We start from the raw sequence: 16,686 nt of genomic DNA on the forward strand, positions 1-16,686 counted from the left end.
TTACGGAGCCACTCCTTAGTTGCCCTGGCTGTGTGTTTCAGGTCGTTGTCATGCTGGAAGACCCAGCCACGACCCATCTTCAATGCTTTTACTGAGAGAAGGAGGTTGTTGGCCAAGATCTCGCGATACATGGCCCCATCCATCTTCCCCCCAATACGGTGCAGTCGTCCTGTCCCCTTTGCAGAAAAGCATCCCTAAAGAATGATGTTTCCACCTCCATGCTTCACGGTTGGGATGGTGTTCTTGGGGTTGTACTCATCCTTCTTCTTCCTCCAAACACGGCGAATGGCGTTTAGACCAAAAAGCTCTATGTTTGTCTCATCAGACCACATGACATTCTCCCATTCCTCCTCTGGATCATCCAGATGGTCATTGGCAAACTTCAGACGGGCCTGGACATGCGCTGGCTTGAGCAGGGGGAGCTTGCGTGGGCTGCAGGATTTTAATCCATGACGGCGTAGTGTGTTACTAATGGTTTACTTTGAGACTGTGGTCCCAGCTCTCTTCAGGTCATTGACCAGGTCCTGCCGTGTAGTTCTGGGCTGATCCCTCACCTTCCTCATGATCATTGATGCCCCATGAGGTGAGATCTTGCATGGAGCCCCAGACCGAGGGTGATTGACCGTCATCTTGAACTTCTTCCATTTTCTAATAATTGCGCCAACAGTTGTTGCCTTCTCACCAAGCTGCTTGCCTATTGTCCTGTAGCCCATCCCAGCCTTGTGCAGGTCTACAATTGTATCCCTGATGTCCTTACACAGCTCTCTGGTCTTGGCCATTGTGGAGAGGTTGGAGTCTGTTTGATTGAGTGTGTGGACAGGTGTCTTTTATACAGGTAACGAGTTCAAACAGGTGCAGTTAATATAGGTAATGAGTGGAGAACAGGAGGGCTTCTTAAAGAAAAACGAACAGGTCTGTGAGAGCCGGAATTCTTACTGGTTGGTAGGTGATCAAATACTTACGTCATGCAATAAAATGCAAATGAATTACTTAAAAATCATACAATGTGATTTTCTGGATTTTTGTTTAGATTCCGTCTCTCACAGTTGAAGTGTACCTATGATACAAATTACAGACCTATACATGCTTTGTAAGTAGGAAAACCTGCAAAATCGGCAGTGTATGAAATACTTGTTCTCCCCACTGTATGTGTATTCTGTACAGGCTTCCTTCTTTTCACTCTGTCAATTAGGTTAGTATTGTGGAGTACCTACAATGTTGTTGATCCATCCTCAGTTTTCTCCTATCACAGCCATTCAACTCTGCAACTGTTTTAAAGTCACCATTGGCCTCATGGAAAAATCCCTGTCTGCATTTTTTGTTGTTGACCCATCTACCAATAGGTGCCCTTCTTTGCGAGGCATTGAAAAACCTCCCTGGTCTTTGTGGTTGAATCTGTGTTTGAAATTCACTGCTCAAATGAGGGACCTTTCAGATAATTGTATGTGTGGGTCACAGAGATGAGGTAGTCATTCAAAAAGCATGTTAAACACTATTATTGCACACAGAGTGAGTCCATGCAACTTATTATGTGACTTGTTAAGCAAATTTTTACTCCTGAACTTATTTAGGGTTGCCATAACAAAGGGGTTGAATACTTACAGTGAGGGAAAAAAGTATTTGATCCCCTGCAGCCAGAGCCCGGACTTGAACTCAATCAAAACATCTCTGGAGAGACCTGAAAATAGCTGTGCAGCGACGCTCCCCATCCAACCTGACATACAGTGAGGGAAAAAAGTATTTGATCCCCTATTGATTTTGTACGTTTGCCCACTGACAAAGACATGATCAGTCTATAATTTTAATGGTAGGTTTATTTGAACAGTGAGAGACAGAATAACAACAAAAAAATCCAGGAAAACGCATGTCAAAAATATTATTAATTGATTTGCATTTTAATGAGGGAAATAAGTATTTGACCCCTCTGCAAAACATGACTTAGTCCTTGGTGGCAAAACCCTTGTTGGCAATCACAGAGGTCAGACGTTTCTGTTTCTTGTAGTTTGCCACCAGGTTTGCACACATCTCAGGAGGGATTTTGTCCCACTCCTCTTTGCAGATCTTCTCCAAGTCATTAAGGTTTCGAGGCTGACGTTTGGCAACTCGAACCTTCAGCTCCCTCCACAGATTTTCTATGGGATTAAGGTCTGGAGACTGGCTAGGCCACTCCAGGACCTTAATGTGCTTCTTCTTGAGCCACTCCTTTGTTGCCTTGGCCGTGTGTTTTGAGTCATTGTCATGCTGGAATACCCATCCACGACCCATTTTCAATGCCCTGGCTGAGGGAAGGAGGTTCTCACCCAAGACTTGACGGTACATGGCCCCCGTCCATCGTCCCTTTGATGCGGTGAAGATGTCCTGTCCCCTTAGCAGAAAAACACCCCCAAAGCATAATGTTTCCACCGCCATGTTTGACGGTGGGGATGGTGTTCTTGGGGTAATAGGCAGCATTCCTCCTCCTCCAAACACGGCGAGTTGAGTTGATGCCAAAGAGCTCCATTTTGGTCTCATCTGACCACAACACTTTCACCCAGTTCTCCTCTCAATCATTCAGATGTTCATTGGCAAACTTCAGACGGGCCTGTATATGTGCTTTCTTGAGCAGGGGGACCTTGTGGAAGCAGCAGGATTTTAGTCATTCACGGCGTAGTATGTTACCAATTGTTTTCTTGGTGACTATGGTCCCAGCTGTCTTGAGATCATTGACAAGATCCTCCCGTGTAGTTCTGGGCTGATTCCTCACCGTTCTCATGATCATTGCAACTCCACGAGGTGAGATCTTGCATGGAGCCCCAGGCAGAGGGAGATTGACAGGTCTTTTGTGTTTCTTCCGTTTGCGAATAATCACACCAACTGTTGTCACCTTCTCACCAAGCTGCTTGGCGATGGTCTTGTAGCCCATTCCAGCCTTGTGTAGGTCTACAATCTTGTCCCTGACATCCTTGGAGAGCTCTTTGGTCTTGGCCATGGTGGAGAGTTTGGAATCTGATTGATTGATTGCTTCTGTGGACAGGTGTCTTTTATACAGGTAACAAACTGAGATTAGGAGCACTCCCTTTAAGAGTAAAAGACACATGGGAGCCAGAAATCTTTTTGATTGAGAGGGGGTCAAATACTTATTTCCCTCATTAAAATGCAAATCAATTTATAACATTTTTTACATGCGTTTTTCTGGATTTTGTTGTTGTTATTCTGTCTCTCACTGTTCAAATAAACCTAACATTAAAATTATAGACTGATAATTTCTTCGTCAGTGGGCAAACATACAAAATCAACAGGGGATCAAATACTTTTTTCCCTCACTGTATTAACTCAAGCCATTTCAGCTTTTAATTTTTGTAAAAATTTCAAAAAGCATAATTCCAGTTTGGCATTATGGGGTGTTCTGTGTAGGCCAGTAACAAAATAAATACATCTCAATTTAATCAATTTTAAATTCAGGCTGTAACACAACAAAATGTGGAAAAAGTCAAGGGTTGTGAATACTTTCTGAAGGCACTGTATGGATAACAGTGTTGACATGTTATGCTTGACCCACTCAGTTTTCCACCACAAAACACCAGAAAATGGGCAAAGAGTAGAACCAGCTCACCTGCTTTAACACTATGATTTGACTATTAGATTATCAACATTTATTTAATTAAAATTTAAAAAAGGAATAGTTTTACCATATTAAAATGAGAGTTCAGTTCATGTAAGAAGGTTGACATGTTTGGCACTTTAGCAAGTCTTTAGTCATATAGAAAATCTGATCTTGAATTCTCCATGTGGTCTATATTAAAGGGCACTTCATTTAATAGAAAATGCTTTTAAATTCAATATTGGTGCACAATTTCTACTTCAAATAGCACTCAAAAGTGACTGATTACATGAAATGACCCATCTGTTGCCTGGTGTAAAATTAGGATTTAATACAATAAAATACAATCAACATTGTCACCTTTATGACCAGACACTGCCAATTAGACTCTAGACAATTACATTATCACTCCTACAAAGAGAGCAATAGAGACATGTGAGAAAGTAAAGGGTGGAGGAAGAGAAACAAAGAGCAGGAAAGTTCTGCCCCAGTATTCCTAATCTCTCTTTCAGGGAGAGTGTGTTGAGGCCGGGTGGTGGGGCGGGGAGGGTGAGGCAGGTATCAGGTGTGGTTGCGCAGAGCTCTCTAGTTCCACACCAGTGCAATGAGGCCCTCCTACCCCACATCTATGTCTGAGCCAGCTGCCCCTGCTGCCCTCGTTCATACAGCAGGGAGAAGGCTGGGCCCCCCACCCTGCTCTCATATTCCCTTTCCATGCAGTCTCGCTCTCCTTCCCTCCCTCTCTCCTTCCCTCCCTCTCTCTGTTTCTCATTGTTTGGTTATTGTTTGTGGGGACCTTGTTGGAATGTTGGAAATCGCCTAACCACACTTAAGAGAGAGACACACACAAACAAATGTGCAGGCGCGAACGCATTCACTAATAATTACAGAGCAGAGTAAGCAGGCAGGCAGGCACGCAGGCAAAAGAGGCCAGTTCCTTCAGGTTAGGTGAGCTACAGGAAGCTACATGCCCTCTGAAAGACCTGTGCCACTTTGCTTGGGTGGCCCAATCACTACCTGCCACTCCTCTCTCCCTACCCATTCTGCTGATACATGTGCATCTGAATTCGCATGACAGCTCCTATTCAAGCTAAGAGAACACTGCGAACCCAGCCAGTGAACAAGAGGAGATATGAGATTTACCACCACTGACTATGTCATTACCTCCCTGTGGAGTTTCTTTAAAAAGGGATGGGGGCTGCATGGGGAGATTTTCCCATTATAACTTGAAGAATAACCCCACAATATAAATGTATGTACCATCTACCAAATTCCTCCTATTCCTTTGTATGATGGAGTGAAGTACAGTTCTCCATAAATCCCAATGCAATATGAAGTGCATTTTCCGTGTGATGAGGAGAACATCAATTGATCAGCTCATAAATCCTGACCCCAGAGTCCCCAGTGTGTGGCGATGACATCATCCACTGATAGGCTACTGTGTGCTGCTAGCTAGCTCACTGGTTGGCTGATCCATCCTTCCTCACACAAGGTATCTGCTTTTCACACAGGCTATTTACACTCCCACTGACAGACAGACAGACAAGGCAAAAGAGCCTCAAAGTCTGCGAGGAGGTGACTGGAATATTAAAGACACACGCGCACACACACCACAGACTGTTCCTGAGTGAAACCCAGACTACACTGCCATCTGGGACAGAGTGATGGTCATGAAAACCTCTACACTCCAGTGAAAAAAAGCCTCATGTCCCCACAGAGAGGGAAATATCTGAGTCTCTCAACATCAAACACTAGATCTACCATGGTCTATCATTCTATGAAGGGCATTCTGTGTTGAGGTATACCGTAAAGGCATAACACATAATGCTGATGTTGATCAAACTAAAGCTTAGAGTTTTCACATCACTTATCAGAGGGCTATAAGACATCTAGAAAATGAATGCTGCGGACAGGTTGGGCTTAAATCTAAAGTCTACCTAAAATAAACGTACAGCATGCCTTGAAATAACACCCGATAGTCTAATTTATAGCCTAAGGTGAAAAAGGCATTACCACAGATATTACAAAAATAATGCACATGCTACGATATTCATGTATCATAATTGTATAAATCAATCCCATTAACCATGTATTATGTTGGAACACATCCAGCAAGTGATAAATAGTCATTTCCAAGCCATTGAGGTGAGGTGAAGCATGGTAGAGATAGGTAGTAGTGCTTTATCAATCTGTAACTACCCAGTCATGTGTGTTCTCTGTACATGCCATACCTGTCGGTCTTCGAGAGGGGGGAGAAAGAGTGCAGCCACATACCTGTCATTGTTATTGGATACTTTGTGTTTTCCAAGGTTAAACATTGCAGGGGGAATGAAAGCATGAAAGCCTATCAAGACCTTTCTCTCCCACCTACACACCACTCACTTCCCTCCTCTTTTGAGTTTCATAGTAAACAATGTTTTCCAGAAACACAGGGCATTCCCCTTCTCCATCAAATTAAGATGAGTGGAGGAAAAGACACAGAGAGAAAGAGAGACAGACAGAGAGACAGACAGAGAAAGAGAGAAAGTACTGTTTACTGTTCATTTCTGATTGTTTATTTCATTTTTGTTTATTGTCCATTTCACTTGCTTTAGCAATGTTTCCCATGCCAATAAAGCCCATTTGAATTGATTGAATTAAATAGAGAGAGCGAGAGAGAGAGAGAGAGAGAGAGAGAGAGAGACAGAGACAGAAAGACTAATGATTTGACAGTTGAGTTTGTGGCAGAGCTGCTCCACATAACATCTGTTTACTTTAGTTAGAAACTCACTGAGGCACCAGAAAATAGATGAGCAGTTGGCTACACTGAAGAGTTACTTAACAGAGTGGGAATATCCGCATGTTTGTTTTTAATTACTTCCCTGCTGCATTGGGTGTGTATGAGGGATATTGGTATAGTTAATCAAGCACTGAATTAACCTGGCTGACACGACTCACGTGGTACACAGCTAGGGCTGTTGCGGTCATGAAATTTTGTCAGCCTGTGATTGTCAAGCAAATAACTGCCGGTCTCACGGTAATTGACCGTTAATTAACATAAACACGTATAGCATCTCCTGACTTCCATGCATAGCCTACAAGCCACTGATGCAGACATTTGGAACATCTACATTTCAAAAAGTATAATTAATCCATTTAATATAGCCTACACCATCACAATAAATACATTATTTATTTTAGACAGGTCTAAAGAAACATGAAGAAAATGTAGTCTATTTCAGAACAGAATAGCATACTCTTGAGTTGTCCTTATGTTAGGCCCTGATATGGCTATGCAATATGGCTGTGGGCTACAGCAGTTCATTTAGCTGATTTTTGCTAAGAATTCCATGGCATTATTTTTTATTTATTTTATAGTATGAAGTATACAACTGAACATACAGTAGCTGAATAAAATAGAAAGGATATTTTCTCCAAATGATTTCCAAGGAAGTGCGCACATGTGGCTATTCTGTGTTGAGCAGTTAACAAAGAAACAGGTCCTCCTATATGCTTAATTTAGAGTTATTTATGCAACTTTAGTCGTTATACAAACGTTGGGCTATATGTTTTGATTTTACACTTTCTAAGGCTGCATGATGTGACTAATGATGATTTGAAAAAAGTAGCAAGAAAGGCATGAGCTCTGATTAGTTTTTTTGTGTGCAGGCTGCACACACTTCATCAGTCTCTCATTCACAATTTCACAAGCACTTGATAATATTCTCACCAGGCCTCTAATTTTCTGGTGGCATCCCCCTTATGTGGCCATAATGCCCCCTAAAAAATCCATGCCTTTTGTGGCCAAAGTGACCGTTGTGCCCTTGGGCGGAATATAATAGTAATAATTCCCTTCACCCAGCTGCCATGCTCCGAAGTACCTCTCACTCACACAGCTCTCTCAGATATCGCAATTCTTATTAACCAATGCCCGTCACATGATCGGGTCCTTCTCACAGGCATTTCAGCTAAGAAGTAGGGTACATTCAGCCAACAAGATGACTAGGCTTAACGAACAGCAAAAGCAATAGCCTATGTCAATCTACTATTCCCCATAGTACAAAAGTTCACCTATTCTATTGGTCAACGTGTCCTTCCTTCTGTGCTATAAATAAATATTCCAAACATACTCAGACAGTTGTGGTTTTGCCTAACCACTATGATCTCATCCATGGGCCCTCTGTGTTGTTCTGTGTTCTGTTGTTCAGGCCTTCTATAGTGGGCCCACACAAGAACAGGAGGCCAATGGGAGGTAGGGGACCACTTCCCCTGGTCTCAATCTTATCTGATAACAGGACAAAGGCAGGTAGGAAGGGAGAGAAGCCCAGTCTGGCCACTTTGAGCCTCTTCACACTTAGCAGAAGTACTGCCGGCTACACATATTACTCAAATGTAAACTTGGGTACTCGCTACGTCTTGATTGCTACCGCTGGAGGTAGTGCACGACACTCGGCCGACAGTGGCCCCCCTTGAAGCAGGGCAGTGCTGCACTGAGCCACGTAAAACTATGGAAGCCCATCACATGTAAAATGTACATCGTACAAATAGGATATGTGTTTTCTTTTGTAACATTGTGTGGTGATTTCAGAGGTGGCACTATAGGTCCCAGAGCGGTGGAGCAAAACTTCCTTTCAGTTTTGCTCCATCAGCTTCAAATAGCTGTAACAATGATATTTTCTGTTACTGAAAATAGATTTCACAGTGATTTAGATGGTACAATGATTCCATACACTATTCAGTGCTTGTTTTCTCACATAAACTGAAATTTAGCGAATAGTGTAGAATTTTGCAACCAGGAAATGACAGTGATTTCCACTAATTAACACAGCTACAAAGTCAGAACAGCTGATGCCACTCCGGCGGGAAAAATCAATAGGCAAATATCACAGTCAATCACAACACTGGCGGGTAAGTAATACTGTGAAACACCATCATTCCACTATTAGCGGCAGTATATTGTGGACATTTTCTGAAATTACGATGCAAAAATAAAAAATACATCCCATGTCTAGCACCTTTAAGTCTAAGAAAACAGGGCTAGGAGGTCAAGAGCATCGACATAATCGGGGTGACAAAATAACCAATATACTGTAACCAAGCATGTGTTTGACAAAGGATACATGAAACCATGTCACATAGCCTGTAAAATATCAAGGTAGGCATGGAAAGGGCTGAGGTTTCCTTTACCTGGTCATCTCCACTCACTAAAGTAGGCTAAATACTTTACTGCAATGTCTACCTTAGGTGATCTTTCTGCATTGGGTGTGCTTCCTCATGCAGTACCTCCTTACACACTCTCTTTCACAGACACACACACGTGTACAAACACGTGCGACTAACGAAATGACACACGGAAACACTCAGACACGCACACACGTCTCCCAAAACATATGGGCTGCGTTTCTATGGCCACCAGTGAGCTCCCGAGACCGGATTGCCATGGAGACAGCTGTGTCTTAATGAGATTCCCCAGCAGGGTGTGAGGTGGGTAACAAGAACGTTCCATCAGACCCGCGTGACAGCAGGTGGCCATTAGAATCGTTTGCATGGATGTGTGTGTCTGTGTGTGCAGTTTCACAGCTTCCTCTTGTGTGAGCCCACCAACATAACAGGGTTAAAGCACCTTGCAACTCGCTCACTTTTTTACTCAGTCAAATTCTGTCACTTCACTCACTAACCTCATACCTTACTCTCTCTTTCTCTCTCCCTTTCATTCACGCTGTCTCCTCTCTCACACTTGCTTTTTTGAATTAACAAATGGTCAGCTCTGCATTTTACAAGAATGTGTGTGCTCATGTCTGAGGTGAGCATCCGCTTTAATCTGGCCTCTTAATGATTGTACCTGGAAGTTATTTGAACTGCACAGCTTTCTATCACACACCTCCCCTAGTCAAAATCATTATCATCCTGGGACATGATTTGTTCGTCCCAAACAAACAGTTAGTTAGTTATTTCCTCCTCAGAGAGATCTGTACTATTTCCTTGACCTTGTTCAGTGTTGTATAAGACACACAGTGAGTATTACAAACATTAGGAAAACCTTCCTAATACTGAGTCCCCCCCCCCTCCCTTTGCCCTCAGAACAGCCACAATTCGTCGGGGCATGGAACCTACAAGGTGTCAAAAGCGTTCCACAGGGATGCTGGGCCATGACTCCAATGCTTCCCACAGTTGTGTCAAGTTGGATGGATGTCCATTGGGTGGTGGACCATTCTTAATACACACAGGAAACTGTTGAGAGTGAAAAACCCAGCAGAGTTGCAGTTCTTGACACAAACCAGTGTGCCTGGCACCAACTACCAAACCCCCTTCGACGGCACTTCAATTCTGTGTCTTGCCCATTCACCCTCTGAATGGCACACATACACAATCCATGTCTCAATTGTCTCAAGGCTTAAAAATCATTCTTTAACCTGTCTCCTCCCCTTCATCTACACTGATTGAAGTGGATTTAACAAGTGACATCAATAAGGGATCATAGCTTTCACCTGGTCAGTCTGTCATGGAAGGAGTGTACACAACCCAGTACCCACACTCTGTAGTTACACGATAATGATATGATCGTCTGTCATGTAGCTTGATTAGAGCTACATTAGAATAGGGGATTCATGTACACCATATTCATTACATTACTATCTGCAACATTTGGAACATATCACCACCCTGAACATGCCCCTGTGTCCGGTGGGTGTGGCCAGCTGGGGGTCCAGACCGTGTGTGTCCAGGATGTGTCTGGCTGCCGGGCTCAGCCGCAACCTGGGGGGAGAAGACAAAATACACACAGAAAGACAGGGTTAGTCACACAAAGTTAGTCTCACCGTAATGTCCTGATTGGTCCGAGAATATTTTATTTTATTAGGATATCTTTTAGTCCTCATTTGGAAAAATCTTCCAAGAGTCCCTAAACATTCAAATTAAATGTATAATCCAATTACATTTTCACTTACACTATACAGTGCCTGCGGAAAGTATTCAGACCCATTGACTTTTTCCACATTTTGTTATTTAGTTACAGCCTTATTCTAAAATGGATTAAATAAAACAATTTCCTTTGCAATCTACAAACAATACCCCACAATGACAACGCAAAAACAGTTTTTTTTAGAAATGTTTGCAAATTTATAAAAAAAAAAAAAAACAGGAATACCTTATTTACATAAGTATTCAGACCTTTTGCTTTGTGACTTGAAATTGAGCTCAGGTGAATCCTGTTTCCATTGAACATCCTTGAAATGTTTATACAACTTGATTGGTGTCCACCTGTGTTATATTCAATTGATTGGAGATGATTTGGAAAGGCACACACCTGTCTATATAGGTCACATGACAGCCCGCTTGGAGTTTGCCAAAAGGCACCTAAAGACTCTCAGACCATGAGAAACAAGATTATCTGGTCTGATGAAACCAAGATTGAACTATTTGACCTGAATGCCAAGCGTCACGTCTGGAGGAAACCTGGCACCATCCCTACGGTGAAGCATGGTGGTGGCAGCATCATGCTGTGGGGATGTCTTTCGGCAGCAGGGAGTGGGAGACTAGTCAGGATCGAGGGAAAGATGAATGGAGCAAAGCACAGAGAGATGCTCCAGAGCGCTCAGGACCTCAGACTGGGGCAAAGGTTCACCTTCCAACAGGACAACGACCCTAAGCACACAGCCAAGACAACGCAGGTGTGGCTTCGGGACAAGTCTTTGAATGTCCAGAGCCCGGACTTGAACCTGATCAAACATCTCTGGAGAGACCTGAAAATAGCTGTGCAGCAACGCTCCCCATCCAACCTGACAGAGCTTGAGAGGATCTGCAGAGAAGAATGGGAGAAACTCCCCAAATACAGGTGTGCCAAGCTTGTAGTGTCATACCCAAGAAGACTCAAGGCTGTAATCGCTGCCAAAGGTGCTTCAAAAAAGTACTGAGTAAAGGGTCTGAAAACATATGTAAATGTGATATTTCAAATTTTATTTTTTATAAATGATGGAACATTTCTAAAAAACTGTTTTTGCTACGTCATTATGGGGTATTGTGTGTAGATTGATGAGGGAAAAAAAACAATTTAATCAACTGTAGAATAAGGCTGTAACCAAACAAAATGTGGAAAAAGTCAAGGGGTCTGAATACTTTCCGAAGCTGTGACTTTCAACGTGGCACCGTCATAGGATGCCAACTTTTCAACAAGTCAGTTAGTCAACTTTCTGCCCTGCTAGAGCTGCTCCGGTCAACTGTAAGTGCTGTTATTGTGAAGTGGAAACATCTAGGAGCAACAACGGCTCAGCCGCAAAGTGGTAGGCCACACAATCTCACAGAACGGGACCTACGAGTGCTGAAGCACGTAGCGCATAAACATCGTCTGTCCTCGGTTGCAACACTCACTACCGAGTTCCAGACTGCCTCTGGAAGCAACGTCAGCACAATAACTGTTAGTCGGGAGTTTCATGATATGGGTTTCCATGGCCGAGCTGCCGCACACAAGCGAAGCGTCGGCTGAAGTGGTGTAAAGCTCACCGCCATGGACTCTGGAGCAGTGTAAATGCATTCTCTGGAGTGATGAAACACACTTCACCATCTGGCAATCGAATGGACGAATTGGACTTTGGCGGATGCCAGGAGAACACCACCTGCCCCAATGCATAGTGCCAACTGTAAAGTTTGGTGGAGGAGGAATAATGGTCTGGGCCTGTTTTTCATGGTTCGGGCTACGTCCCTTAGTTCCATTGAAGTGAAATCTTAACGCTATAGCATACAATTACATTCTAGATGATTCTGTGCTTCCAACTTTCTAGCAACAGTTTGGGAAGGCCCTTTCCTGTTTCAGCATGACAATGCCCCCATGCACAAAGCGAGTTTCATACTGAAATGGTTTGTCGAGATCGGTGTGGAAGATCTTGATTGGCCTGCACAGAGCCCTGACCTCAACCCCATAGAAAACCTTTGGGTTTGGAACGCTGACTGCGAGCCAGGCCTAATCGCCCAACATCAGTGCCCGACCTCACTAATGCTCTTGTGGCTGAATGGAAGCAAGTCCCCGAAGCAATGTTCCAACATCTAGTGGAAAGCCTTCCCAGAAGAGTGGAGACTGTTATAGTAGCAAAGGAGGTCCAACTCCATATTAATGCCCACGATTTTGGAATGAGATGCTCGACGAGCAGGTGTCTACATACTTTGTGATGTAGTGTATAACACACTGTTACAAACAGACATAATACACTGACATATTGACCAGATAAATAATCTGACAGTCTGAAAAGATAGATTGGTTCCTTTATCTACCATCGTCATGCACAACCTTCCAATTTATTATATTTAAATGGCTCTAAAGTAGAAAAAATAAGGATAGGAAGCGCTGCTAAGGTACACAATAGTAGGTCTTTGTAGACAAAAGGTAAAACGTGGAAATTGGTCATCACAAAGAAAGGAGGACCAAGGCACTCTTCATATAAGTAATTAAAATGCCTTCATTTTTATGGCATGTTCTATGGAAACAAAGATTTAAATACTCAGGGAGTACCTGACGAAGGCAATGCAGCCGAAACGCGTCTGAGTTTTTAAATCTTTGTTTCTAAAGATTATAGCTATGTATTCTGAACATTTATCTGGCCAGGCAAAAGAGGATAGGCTTCAGCTCTAGTCTAGTTCCTCTCAAGGTTTCTTCCTACCTAGGGAGTTTATTCCTTACCACTGAGGCAGTTGCTTGCTCTTTAGGGGTTCATGCCAAGGTTGTTGTGTATTTGTGAAAAGCACTATACAAATGAATTTACATTTTCGGATTAATTGATTAATTGATGAAGAAAAGAGTACAGTGTGATGGAGGAATGGACGAGTGGAGGAGAGGAAGAAGAGAAGGAGTGTGAGGTGAGACTCACGGTCCTGTGGAGGCTACTCTTGGGGGAGGTGGTGGGGGTGCAGTTCGGACCACCGGAGGGGGAGGAGCCTGGGTGGGCGTGGCTGCACCCAGGGGGCAGGATCTCCACCATCTTCCAGTCCTCCCCTTCCTCCACCATGAGGGCGATGAGAGTCCCCAGACGCACTGCAGGACTGCCCTCCTCCATCTGTGGGACGACAGAGACACACTTTTACAATAATAATAACTTCATCAGGTTGCATTTGATTTGACTTAGACTGCTCAAGAAGACTGAGGTGAGGAGGAGAAAGAGAGAACGCACAAAATAAAAGTAAAAGAATGAGAAAGGAAGAAGAGCATTAGGAAGAAGAAAGAAAAGAGAAGAAAGAAGGGAGAATAAGTGAGGAACTAAAGAGGGAGTAGGCCAAATCATAGGAAGAATGGAAAGAGAACAACCCAGGAGAGGGAGGGTTTTGAAAAGATGCGCACCTCAACACATCATTCATGACTGTTTCCAGAGGGACATGGGCAGACCTTTCAAATCGCTGTGCGTCCATCCCCACTGCCTACTCAATTTACTTCATTTCCCCTGGCTGCTGTTCTGTTCTGACAAAACACACAAACAAGGGCAAAGACTAATGGAGGACGGAATGGATTGCTTACAGCTTCTTAACCCCCCCTCCCTTCGCACATTGATTCTCTCCCTCTCTCTAGCTCTCCATTTCTCTCCATCTTCCTTTCTAACAGAATCAAAAAGGCACAGCATGGATGTCTTCACCCCCTCATAGTCAGCTAGGTGTTTTTCCTCGGTCAATATTGATTAATTCTAAATGATAGGCCAGGCACAATAGATGGGGCAGGGCCGCGACACTCTTATTGAGCTGTCATTCCTGCTAAAGGGCGTAGCTCTGTTCGCCAGATAGGAAGGGAAAAATAAGAGACAGAAACCACAACAACAGCTGTTGCCGACAGGGAGAGCCATCTCTTTTGATCATGGCGACACAGATCTTGAACAGGTAGTTGGTTTCTGAACAAGATCACCCTTGTAACTGGCTGAATGTCAGTTGGTTCAGATCACAGTATCAGACATAGTTTTGAACCATAAGACTTGGAGGAAAACCCACAGCTGTGACTTGTTCAGCCCCACCTCCTCCAATGTGCCCACTAAACAAAAGAAGTGCTCCTATAAGCCCATTGACTCCAACTAACCAAAAATAACAGAAGGATGAGACCACCTGCGCTCCCAGGAAGACTGAGCAGCCAGTCAGCCAGCCAACCAGGCACACATCAAACAGAATGCAGTGATGAGCGCTAAAACTGTCGCCCATAATAAAGTGCAGTGCGCTATGACAAACTGCATCTAACAACTTTAATGAAGTGGCAGCTGCGTTCATATAGATGATGTTGCCATAGTCTAGGACCGATAGGTACGTCGACTGAATAATCTGCTCTCAACTATTTAGCGAGAGGCAGGACCTATTTCTATAGAAGAAGCCCATTTTTATTCTCAGCTTCTTAAATAACTCATCAATATGATTTTAAAAGACAGCTTTTCATCTATCCAGATACCCAGATATTTGGAAGAAGGGACATTATCAATATGGACAGCATCCAAAGTACATACAGTGGGGAGAACAAGTATTTGATACACTGCTGATTTTGCAGGTTTTCCTACTTACAAAGCATGTAGAGGTCTGTAATTTTTATCATAGGTACACTTCAACTGTGAGAGACAATCTAAAACAAAAATCCAGAAAATCACATTGTAGATTTTTAAGTAATTAATTTGCAACCAGTACCAACCAGTAAGAATTCCGACTCTCACAGACCTGTTAGTTTTTCTTTAAGAAGCCCTCCTGTTCTCCACTCATTACCTGTATTAACTGCACCTGTTCGAACTCATTACCTGTATAAAAGACACCTGTCCACACACTCAATCAAACATACTCCAACCTCTCCACAATGGCCAAGACCAGAGAGCTGTGTAAGGACATCAGCTATACAATTGTAGACCTGCACAAGGCTGGGATGGGCTACAGGACAATAGGCAAGCAGCTGAAAATGGCGCAATTATTAGAAAATGGAAGAAGTTCAAGATGACGGTCAATCACACTCGGTCTGGGGCTCCATGCAAGATCTCACCTCGTGGGGCATCAATGATCATGAGGAAGGTGAGGGATCAGCCCAGAACTACACGGCAGGACCTGGTCAATGACCTGAAAAGAGCTGGGACCACAGTCTCAAAGAAAACCATTAGTAACACACTACGCCGTCATGGATTAAAATTCTGCAGCGCACGCAAGGTCCCCCTGCTCAAGCCAGCGCATGTCCAGGCCTGTCTGAAGTTAGCCAATTACCATCTGGATGATCCAGAGGAGGAATGGGAGAAGGTCATGTGGTCTGATGAGACAAAAATTGAGCTTTTTGGTCTAAACTCCACTCGCCGTGTTTGGAGGAAGAAGGATGAGTACAACCCCAAGAACACCATCCCAACCGTGAAACATCATTCTTTGGGGATGCTTTTCTGCAAAGGGGACAGGACGACTGCACCGTATTGAGGGGAGGATGGATTGGGCCATGAATCGCAAGATCTTGGCCAACAACCTCCTTCCCTCAGTAAGAGCATTGAAGATGGGTTGTGGCTGGGTCTTCCAGCATGACAACGACCCGAAACACACAGCCAGGGCAACTAAGGAGTGGCTCCGTAAGAAGCATCTCAAGGTCCTGGAGTGGCCTAGCCAGTCTCCAGACCTGAACCCAATAGAAAATCTTTGGAGGGAGCTGAAAGTCCGTATTGCCCAGCGACAGCCCCGAAACCTGAAGGATCTGGAGAAGGTCTGTATGGAGGAGTGGGCCAAAATCCCTGCTGCAGTGTGTGCAATCCTGGTCAAGACCTACAGGAAACGTATGATCTCTGTAATTGCAAACAAAGGTTTCTGTACCAAATATTAAGTTCTGCTTTTCTGATGTATCAAATACTTATGTCATGCAATAAAATGCAAATTATTTACTTAAAAATCATACAATGTGATTTTCTGGATTTTTGTTTTAGATTCCGTCTCTCACAGTGGAAGTGTACCTATGATAAAAATTACAGACCTCTACATGCTTTGTAAGTAGGAAAACCTGCAAAATTGGCAGTGTATCAAATACTTGTTCTCCCCACTGTATGCTTAAATCATCAGTTATTTTTATGCGCTCTAAAGAACATATACTTTGTTTTACCTGCATTCAATACTAATTTCAGGTCAATAAAGTTCTGTAATACAATAAAGGCAGACTGTAGTTCAGA

At 43.5% G+C, this 16,686-nt stretch overlaps 1 pseudogene; it reads right to left on the reverse strand.

Moving 5' to 3' along the window:
• LOC121531220 overlaps window positions 1-16,686 on the reverse strand; it is an 84,613-nt pseudogene that overhangs the window by 29,219 nt on the left and 38,708 nt on the right.

This window comes from Coregonus clupeaformis, chromosome 19 (genome assembly GCF_020615455.1).
Source record: "Coregonus clupeaformis isolate EN_2021a chromosome 19, ASM2061545v1, whole genome shotgun sequence".
NCBI lineage: Eukaryota > Metazoa > Chordata > Actinopteri > Salmoniformes > Salmonidae > Coregonus > Coregonus clupeaformis.